General features: G+C 35.6%; 1 long non-coding RNA gene across 1 annotated transcript; it reads right to left on the bottom strand.

Annotated features, from left to right (window-relative positions):
* Window positions 1-6012: 6012 nt before the first annotated feature.
* On the bottom strand, window positions 6013-8283 carry LOC133861946 (uncharacterized). The gene is made up of 4 exons (XR_009899095.1): window positions 8163-8283; window positions 8020-8086; window positions 7546-7602; window positions 6013-6377 (listed from the first exon to the last, which is right to left on the bottom strand). It is a non-coding gene; the product is annotated as an uncharacterized LOC133861946 (long non-coding RNA).
* Window positions 8284-9057: the final 774 nt, after the last annotated feature.

The following is a 9057-nucleotide window of genomic DNA, read 5'->3' as shown; positions in this document are numbered from 1 at the left end:
TAAAATACTTCGGTGTTTTGCAGATTAGCAAACTGTCAAGCGGTTGAATGAGAAATTTGCTGAGATATAAATGTCAAGCGAATGGCTCATATTATCAGGTTAGGTAATTGGTAGTTAACTATTATAATAATGTTTGATTGGAATCTGTGAGTCTATGATTGATGATACATGATTCTATCTAAAAAGTTTATTGCTAGAAATCTCAAATCAATTTATTCTGTCTTCCGCTATAGTATACTATGATTATTAGTATAGCGTAATAAACTCAACTAATTATCAGTTAATTGGTTGATGATACTGAGAGTAACACTCCAAATTAAATAAATATAATTATTTAGAGGGGGGGGCCGGGGGGGGGGGGGGGGCGTTACAATACTCCATGCAATCTAATGACCATTTACATATACATGATAAATCATAATCATAAAGTAAAAGCATGTAAATAAATTATATGTTCGATGCTTATTAAATATATTAGTAAATAAACAACTTTATTCTATTTAAAACTGTAGAATTGAAATGACACCACTATTGGGCAGTTATTCAACATGCAGCAACCACAACCATTTTTCTATATGTGTGTAATGTAGTGCTTCCCAACAGGTGTGTTGTTTAGCCTAAGAGAGAAATAAACGGTTACATGCAAAATGGTTTTATATAAACATGATAATGCATCAGTTGCTTTATCAAGTAAAAAAAAAAACTGAGAATCTGAGACTTAAAATGTCTATGCGAAAAATCTGTGGCAGCATGTGTGTTTGCTTATATATCAATATGTTTTTTGAGTCTGTTGAAGGCACTTAGACCGTGAATAGTATGGGTATTGCTATAGTAGTATACTCTACCACTGAAAAAAGAATTCAAGAACAAAGCACGTGGAACAACTACGTAAGATTAAATTCTTTTTGATACAGCAAAAGTATCGAATTATTTATTCCGAAATGTATGATTTTATTTCTAACAGTGGTATCAGAGCCCGTGTTAGTTTTTTCTGTGTATTTTTTTCTTGTGTTTGAAAAATATATGCAAACTGTCAGTACAGTTTTGTACAGGCGGCAGCACCACCGCCAGGGAAGTGGTAGTGCTGCCACACATAGTGGCAAAGCCGCTAGTGCTCAGCCGCAGAGGGGGACAGAACCGCCCACGCGTGATGGCTGCAAGGCCGCACTAGCAGGGCAGCGGCGCTGCAATCCACGCGCCGCTGGGTGGCGGCCACAGCGCGAGGTCACGGCCAGATTTGGATCTGACCGCTGCACACGGCCAGATCAAGCCGCTGCGCGCAGCCACACCAAGCCATCACGTGGCCAGACCCGGCCAGCGCGCGGCTAGATCAGCCCTGGCGCACGGCCAATCGGGGGGCCAGCCCACTCTGCAGTGCACGGCCAGGCATGACCAGGCCGTAGCACGCGGCGTGCGGCCAGACCGCTGCGCCTGCAGCGCGGCCGAGCAAGGCACGGCCAGGCCGCAGTGCGCAGCCAGGCCAAGTCCAGCCGCAATGCGCAGCCAAGCCAGATCCGGCCGCAGCACACAGCCAGGCCAGATCTGGCGGCCGTAGCGCACTGCCAGATATGGCCAGCGATGTTGGTTGGCGAAGGTGCCGGCCACAGTGGTGTCTGGCGGTGTGGCCACCGCACGTGTACAGTAGCAGGGCGACGGCGGCAGTTCCTACAGAAAAGAAATATATATATATATATATATATATATATATATATATATATATATATATATATTTGGGTCAGAATATAAGATGAATCGGGTAGGGTTTATCCGGTTCGGGTCAACCCAGACCCGCGGGCTGAACAACCCAGATCAAGAATAAATTAAAAAAAAAAAAAAAAAAAAGGAGGGTTGATGGGTGAGGCGCCTGTATGGTGACTCGATCCATACTCCTTTAGGTCAAAATGTCACCCATTGACCACTGAGCTGCTGCACCTGGTATGCTAGATTTTGTTACTAGTGTAATTTATTATGAATAAATTACTATTGTGGGCAACGTAAATTTTGAATAGAATTTTCTGCATGATTATTCTGATAAAATTTTCTGTGTTTTTTTTTCACATGATTTTATAAATGAAATTTTTTATTCCATTTATAACATGCATAAATGGATGGCATATTTAAAATTATTGGATTTTTATTTGTTAAATCCAATTTGTTTTTTAAAAAAAAAATATTTTTCGAGAAATATCGAAATATGCCGTTATTTGTATTTTTGGAATGCATGTTATAATCTATGTAATTCCATATGAGATATGTGCCATGACTTCTGTGAGATTATTCATAATTTATTCAAGGATATTAGGGAATAAATTAGTATGCCTAGAATTACATATTGATTGTTGAACTTAGTGGGAGTATGGTTGAGTAGAGTTTATATTTTAAACTTCTCCCATACATAATTTGCGCATTAAAGGAATTAGAGATGGTAACGTACTACCTACAGCGCGAGAGATGATTATGAGCCTAGCGAAATTTTCGATCTCGCGACTTGTAGGAAATTATCATCATCAAATTTAGGTTAATGCTGCAAATTAAAAGTGTGTGCTAAATATTTTATTGCTCATAGTTATTGCAGTGACATTGAGATAACATAAATGAACTAGAAACCCTAGAGATTTTTTATGCGACTTAAATGACGCATTAATCTCCTCCTTGAGCCATTGTTGGAAACATAGGATAATGGTATTTGTTAGAGTAAGACTGCCTTAGATTATCGTTATTCTGAAAACCTCTAGAATTTTCTAAGTGAAATTATAAAGTGTGCCAAAGTCATATGCACTACAATTTTCATAGAAACTAAGAGGAATAATTGACATGTGAAACTAAATCATTATTTTTTGCCTTTAAAAATTTTATGGATAGTAAGTTAAGTTGCGAGTTTTTCGTAACGCAAATATTAATTGCTCCCATAATTTTGGGTTGAGCATATTATTTTTGAAGCAACTTAGACAAGATTTATCCATAGATAGTTGCATACTCTCTAAAAGTTGCTAGTGAATCTAGTTCGACTAGCCAGTATGATTGGCAAGTAGGAGTTTTAAATCAAAATGTGCACGAAGAGTATTTTAATATTCTAAGGCAACACATAGATTTAAAATATTAGTAGTGCCATTTTGAGACTAAATTTAATAACACTACTAATATTGCTCAAATTTGTATTTTTTGGCAAGACATTTGGGTCCAAGCAAAAATGCGATAATTTGAGCGCTCCATAAGATATGAGTTGAGAGTATTGTAATGCCAAACGCCTTAGAGGCGTGGATGGAAGTTATGGCAAAGTCTAAGACAACTAGGTACGACTTAGTCAGTCTAAACTTATTGCTCGTGGTTGCACTGATGCAATAAAAGGTTAAGATTGAGATAATGTTTTCGCTATGATTTTTTCCTTAATCTCTCCTAAGTGGATTGTAAAAAGGAAAATAATTGGTTGAGCGAGAAATATCGCTAGTTATTAGATAACAGTTGAAAAGTAACAAGGGAGTGTATATGTTGCACACAATAGAGATGTTACATTTTCAAAACGCTTTATATATAGCGATATTAATGAAGTCAGTACCCAAGTTGATTAAAGACTTATTGAAAGTAATGGTGTCAGTAAGTTTCTCAATAGGTTTAGAATTTGGATGGTCATTGATACCCAAGTTGCTAATTATGCCACGAGGCATATGATGATGTGTTAGAAAGCTTGAGAAATTAAAAGTGTTCTCGCTCATAAGAACTCTCTCTTTTATTTAGCAAAGTCAGAAGGCAGCAAGAGCATTTTCTACAATTAATCTATACCTATGTTTGCACCTTAATAAAGCTAAGGACATGATATTAGAAATTGTCTCATCATCTTAATGCGAGAAGGTTAAAATTAATTTTCTCACAGATTCTCAATATTTTTTTTGGAATATGTTGGAGAAAATCAGAAGAAAAATATTTTTTTTTTTGAAAAAAATATATTTTAAATTACTTTATTTTTTGAATCGCATTAGTGAAAATGTATAAGTTTTCTAACAACTTATACGACGAGAACAATGAACTCCCAGTATTGTGACTTGCTGAGAACATGATGTTAGATTAACAATGGCGCAAAATATCAGTTACATCACATTTGGGTAGATGAAATATGAGTTTGCTGCCTCAGTCCTAACAAGTTGTCCTTAGAATGTTTTTTATTCACCTATTTATTAAGGATGAGTGCACATGAATTAGTTGGCGCAATGTAAATTCAATATCAGTGATTTCCAAAACTGGATAAAATTAAGGATCAAATTATTCTGTTTTTTGGTTGAGTCAAGATTATTATTCCTATTCTCGGCGAGGGTGGGGATTGTGGGTTTTTACATTTTTTAATGTGAAATGTTTATATTAAATTGTGTTAAAAACGTTTTGTCTCACCCTAATACTATTTTTTTAAAAAAAAAAATATTATTACTAATCTGACATGACGCCGAGAATAGTGGGAGTAAACCACTAGATGAATGTTTTGCCTAGTGGGAGTGTACCATTGAGTGGCAGTATGCTACTAGTGGAATGACTCATAATTTTTTGCTAAAATAGAAGATCCTTAATGAGTAGTGTGGTACCAATATAAAATTTGTTTTCTCGTCACTTAGTGATAGGAAGAGATTTTTTATATGTGCTCCGCTAGCTGTATTGAATTCACAAGATAGGAATATTTAGTATAGAATATAAGATTTATTTTACTTAAGTGATCCGACCTAGAGTTGTTGATCTAACGCTGGAAAAGTGAAATTGAAAAAGTGTATAGATCCATCTCACGGCACTGAATGAGTTGCCTTGGTATAACTATCGGTCATGCATCTTGAAACTTTTATGTAAGGAGTTGATTTTCAAAGGAGAATTAGATGGTCGGTATTTGTAATGTTTGAGGCGCGAAGTACAAAGAGCGCAGAGATTGCAATTCGTAAATTTTCACGTGGCCTATAACAACCATCTATCTTTAAGTGCAATCAACCACACTTGAAAAGTATCCTTTGAAGTGAGTGAATGTTGTAGACGATCTAGTTATCTTGGATTGATAATTGTCGCCTAGGAATAGTTGTCCTTATTATAAGATAATGGCCCATGGGTGTATGAAATATAGCTCAGACTATGAGTTTTATGAAATTGTTTTTTTTTTAGAGAAATGGTTTCTAGTACGTAGCTTATATTCAAAACCCACAGACAATTAATGAGATGGAGAATACCAAAGTATCTATGTTCTATACTTGATAGTTGAGATAGCTCATACCATTTTGTGTTACATGTTTCCACTGTGTTTTTTTTTGCTCATGGGAGTCAATAGTTCGAGTTTCATTGGAGGGTAAATTTTTTTCTTTTGCTTTAGTGGAGCGAATTTGTAATGCAATCTGGACAAACCTTCAAAGGTAATGGTTTGACTATTGTGATTGTTCTTAGGGAACACAATCCTGATCGCTTACCCTAAATGAATTGGAAAGTTGGTTATCTCAGATGCTGCTACTATATACAAGTGATTCCTTTAATGCCTTGAAGTCGCAATAGGGAATGCTGAATGGAATTTAAAGTCACATTGAGAATGTTTTAAAGTCGCAATAGGATTTGCTGATTGAAACCTAAGGTCATCTTATGAGTTTGACCAGAAATGATAAGTCGCGATAGAGTTGTTGACTTAATGGTGATTTGTTGAGATATAAAAGGCATTTTATGAATAAAAGTAAAATCTCTTGAATTTTAGTAGCACATATTTTTTTTAAAATCACTACATGTGTAAGTTGCGCATCGAAATAAATGGTCCTAAAACACTTGGCTGTTTTGTTGTTTGTAGTTGACCATATGAGATGATTTCTCTCCTAAATGATGATATTGTTTGTCGTGCACATGATAATGGTGTGTTCTATAATCATTGTGGCATGAATATGAGCATTCGGAGAGCACACACTTATTCACAATGTGTGACGACCCGTTTTTTTTTTTTTTTTTTTTTGAAAACATACAAACAGATCTTCACAGTGGCACGACTATTTGTCGCTCAGCCAACATACAGCACATGCCCCATAACATGTACCTGATAATCAGAGTTATATCTAACAGCGAAAAACATAACGACACTATCATAATTTCAGCGGAATAGCACATCTAAAACTTAACCTGTTACTTATACAAAAGAGCCATACACATGTCTATCTGTTTAAGGCTTAACATCATTACATCATATAACAAAAGAATGGCTTATACAAAAGAATACGTGACACCCACGTCACAAGCCATATACAAAATATACCAAAAGAGAGGACACCATAGTCCATCCCATTACAACTGTCGCTGCGGGCCTCAGTCGTAATATCCCAAATAATACGCTATGGGATCGTCATCTAACTCTGGAGTACCTGCAGCCAAATGAGCAGCATCTATACGGTTGTGGGGGTTTGCCACATCCGTATAGGTGGAATTATGAGTCCACCGTCTTAGCATAAATAATTACACTAAGACCTCAGAGGTATACTATTCACTGAGTTTTTGCAAAGAACCAACTTTTCTTTTCTAGTCATGTGTACACTATAACAGCCATCAATTTTATAAACTTTTGTTTGAAAACCCTCATAGCTGATGTAGCGGACACCGACTACTAGAAAATATTAAAACATACTAGGCAGCTAAGATTATACGTATAAGTTCTGTTATAGAAGACAATGACATTTAATTCATGCAACCATCCGATAGAAATATACATAAGTTCTTTTCCATTGAGACTCTTATGCATACTAATACGTCTAGTAAAACTATTCATAATATAAAAACATCACTCATAAAAACAATGTTATACATGCTCATGCTAATGGTTTTATGCCTTGGGAATCGAACCCAAGTATAGTGCTTCAAGGGAATCGAACCCAAGTAAGCACTAGTACCTCAGGAAATCTAACCCAAGTAGGCACCTCATGGGAATCTAACCCATGGTCGAGGACCTCAAGGGAATCTAACCCAAGTAAGCACCTCGTAAGTACTTCAAGGGAATCGAACCCAAGTAAGTACTAGTACCTCAAGGGAATCTAACCCAAGTAGGCACCTCATGGGAATCTAACCCATGGTCGAGGACCTCAAGGGAATCTAACCCAAGTAAGTACCTCGTGAATACCTCAAGGGAATCTAACCCAAGTAGGCACCTCATGGGAATCTAACCCATGTATAATTTCCCGTGGACTGTGAACCTCACTTCGATGCACGTTTAGCGTTCATATGCTTATGCTTCATGCCTTCAATCAATAAATTTCATGAACAAACAATTTGCATAACTCAAATCTCCCATTTTATACTCACTCTAAAATCATATTAATATTCCATTGCAATCACAGTTTTCAAAACTCCCAACCATAACATACAGTGACTCCATTCATTTACTCCACATATCATATTCATACTTCAGAACATCATCATAATTTCAATATACTCAAAAGTACTCAAATCATCCAAAACAGTTCATAATCAACATATAGTTGGTTCAGGTTTGTAAAATAATATACATTTTGCAATTCATCATATATGAAAATAATACATCTCAGTGAGTAGAATACTCACATTGGATTGCTTGTACTCCTGATTCCAACAATCCTAGGTTTGACCCGCAAAGTACCTCTATAATTACAACACAATACACCATTTAGCTATTTAACCAACAACTATAACAATTAGCACTTTGAATCGCTCAAAGGCTACGACACGAATTTCCGCTAATTAACTAAACATATACATGAAAATATTTCTAAATTTGCAATTAAGATTTTTCAATTTATACAAATTATTATTTTTAGGACCTAATCCCATAAATGCCTATTTTTCATGGAACCCATACATGATTTTAAATTATTTAACACTTCAAAACCCTCAAATTAATTTTTACCCATCAAGTTAAGATTTCCCAAGCTTAACCCATAATTATAAAACACTACCTTAATCATAATGTCATTAACCCATAGCATTTATCAAGGGTTAATCCCCCTAAAATACAACTAAAATCAAATAACTAAAAGTTAGGGTTTGGGGAAAACTCACCACAAAATCACCAAACCAAAGCCCAAGGTTTGGATAGCTTCAAACAATTTTCAACAAGCTCAAACACCTAAAGAACATAGAGGATTAAACTAATTTATAGGATTTTACCGAAAAATCACAAAACTATGAGTTTAATGTTTTACCTCAAAGTGAACGGTAGAAACGTAGATCCAAGTGCAAGGATCACGTTACCGGAGACGGATTGAAGATTGGACCTTTGGATCTTTGTGGATCGTGATTTTTCTATACAGGAAAACTCCCCCCCCCCCCCCCCCCCCCCTTTTACTTCATGTCTCTCGGGTCTGGTGGTCTGATGGAAAAGGAGACTGCCTCCTTTTCCCTTTTTCTTTTAACTATGCCACATGCCGACTATTGTTTTCTTTTTGTTTTATTATATATATATATATATATATATTTTGTCTTCTTTTCTTTTAGAAGGGCCACATGGCCCTTCTTGTTTAGTGGTGGGGCGCAGGTCTTGCGCCCTGCGCCTCACCACTTCATTATATATATATATATATATATATATATATAAAAGATTTAATTAATTAATTATTTTTATTTTATTTTCTTTTATATATATTATATTCAATTATTTATTTTCCTTTATATTTTCTTTTGTTTTATTTTTTATTTCCTTAATTAAATTCTTTAATTCTTTTTTTTTTTTTTTTTTTTTGGTAGTTTCTTTTCTTTGGGCCTAAAAATATTTTCTTGCATTTTAAAGACGCTAAATTAACTTAAACTAATTATTTACCCAAATTTCGTGTTATAGTTATTACAAAATGTCCTGGACATTACACAATGTGTTTAGTGTCATGGTGAAAAGGTATGTCAATAGGCTTAAGGTTGGCTCACTCACACGAGCAATCGCCTCTAACACTGTGGTAGTGGGTATAGATGAGACATTGTGTCCTTTGGCGATTTAATAGCGAGCAAAGTTTATATTTGAAACCTTCAGAACTTTACTTAAAAGCGAAGGTGTGACACATTTAAAGATATGTCGCCTTAGTTGGTACTAAGATGAGGTCCATAATA

The sequence above is a fragment of the Alnus glutinosa genome, chromosome 2 (assembly GCF_958979055.1).
Source record: "Alnus glutinosa chromosome 2, dhAlnGlut1.1, whole genome shotgun sequence".
Classification (NCBI taxonomy): domain Eukaryota; kingdom Viridiplantae; phylum Streptophyta; class Magnoliopsida; order Fagales; family Betulaceae; genus Alnus; species Alnus glutinosa.
Note: the sequence above shows the minus strand (reverse complement) of the source record. Positions and strands in the feature narration are given on the sequence as shown.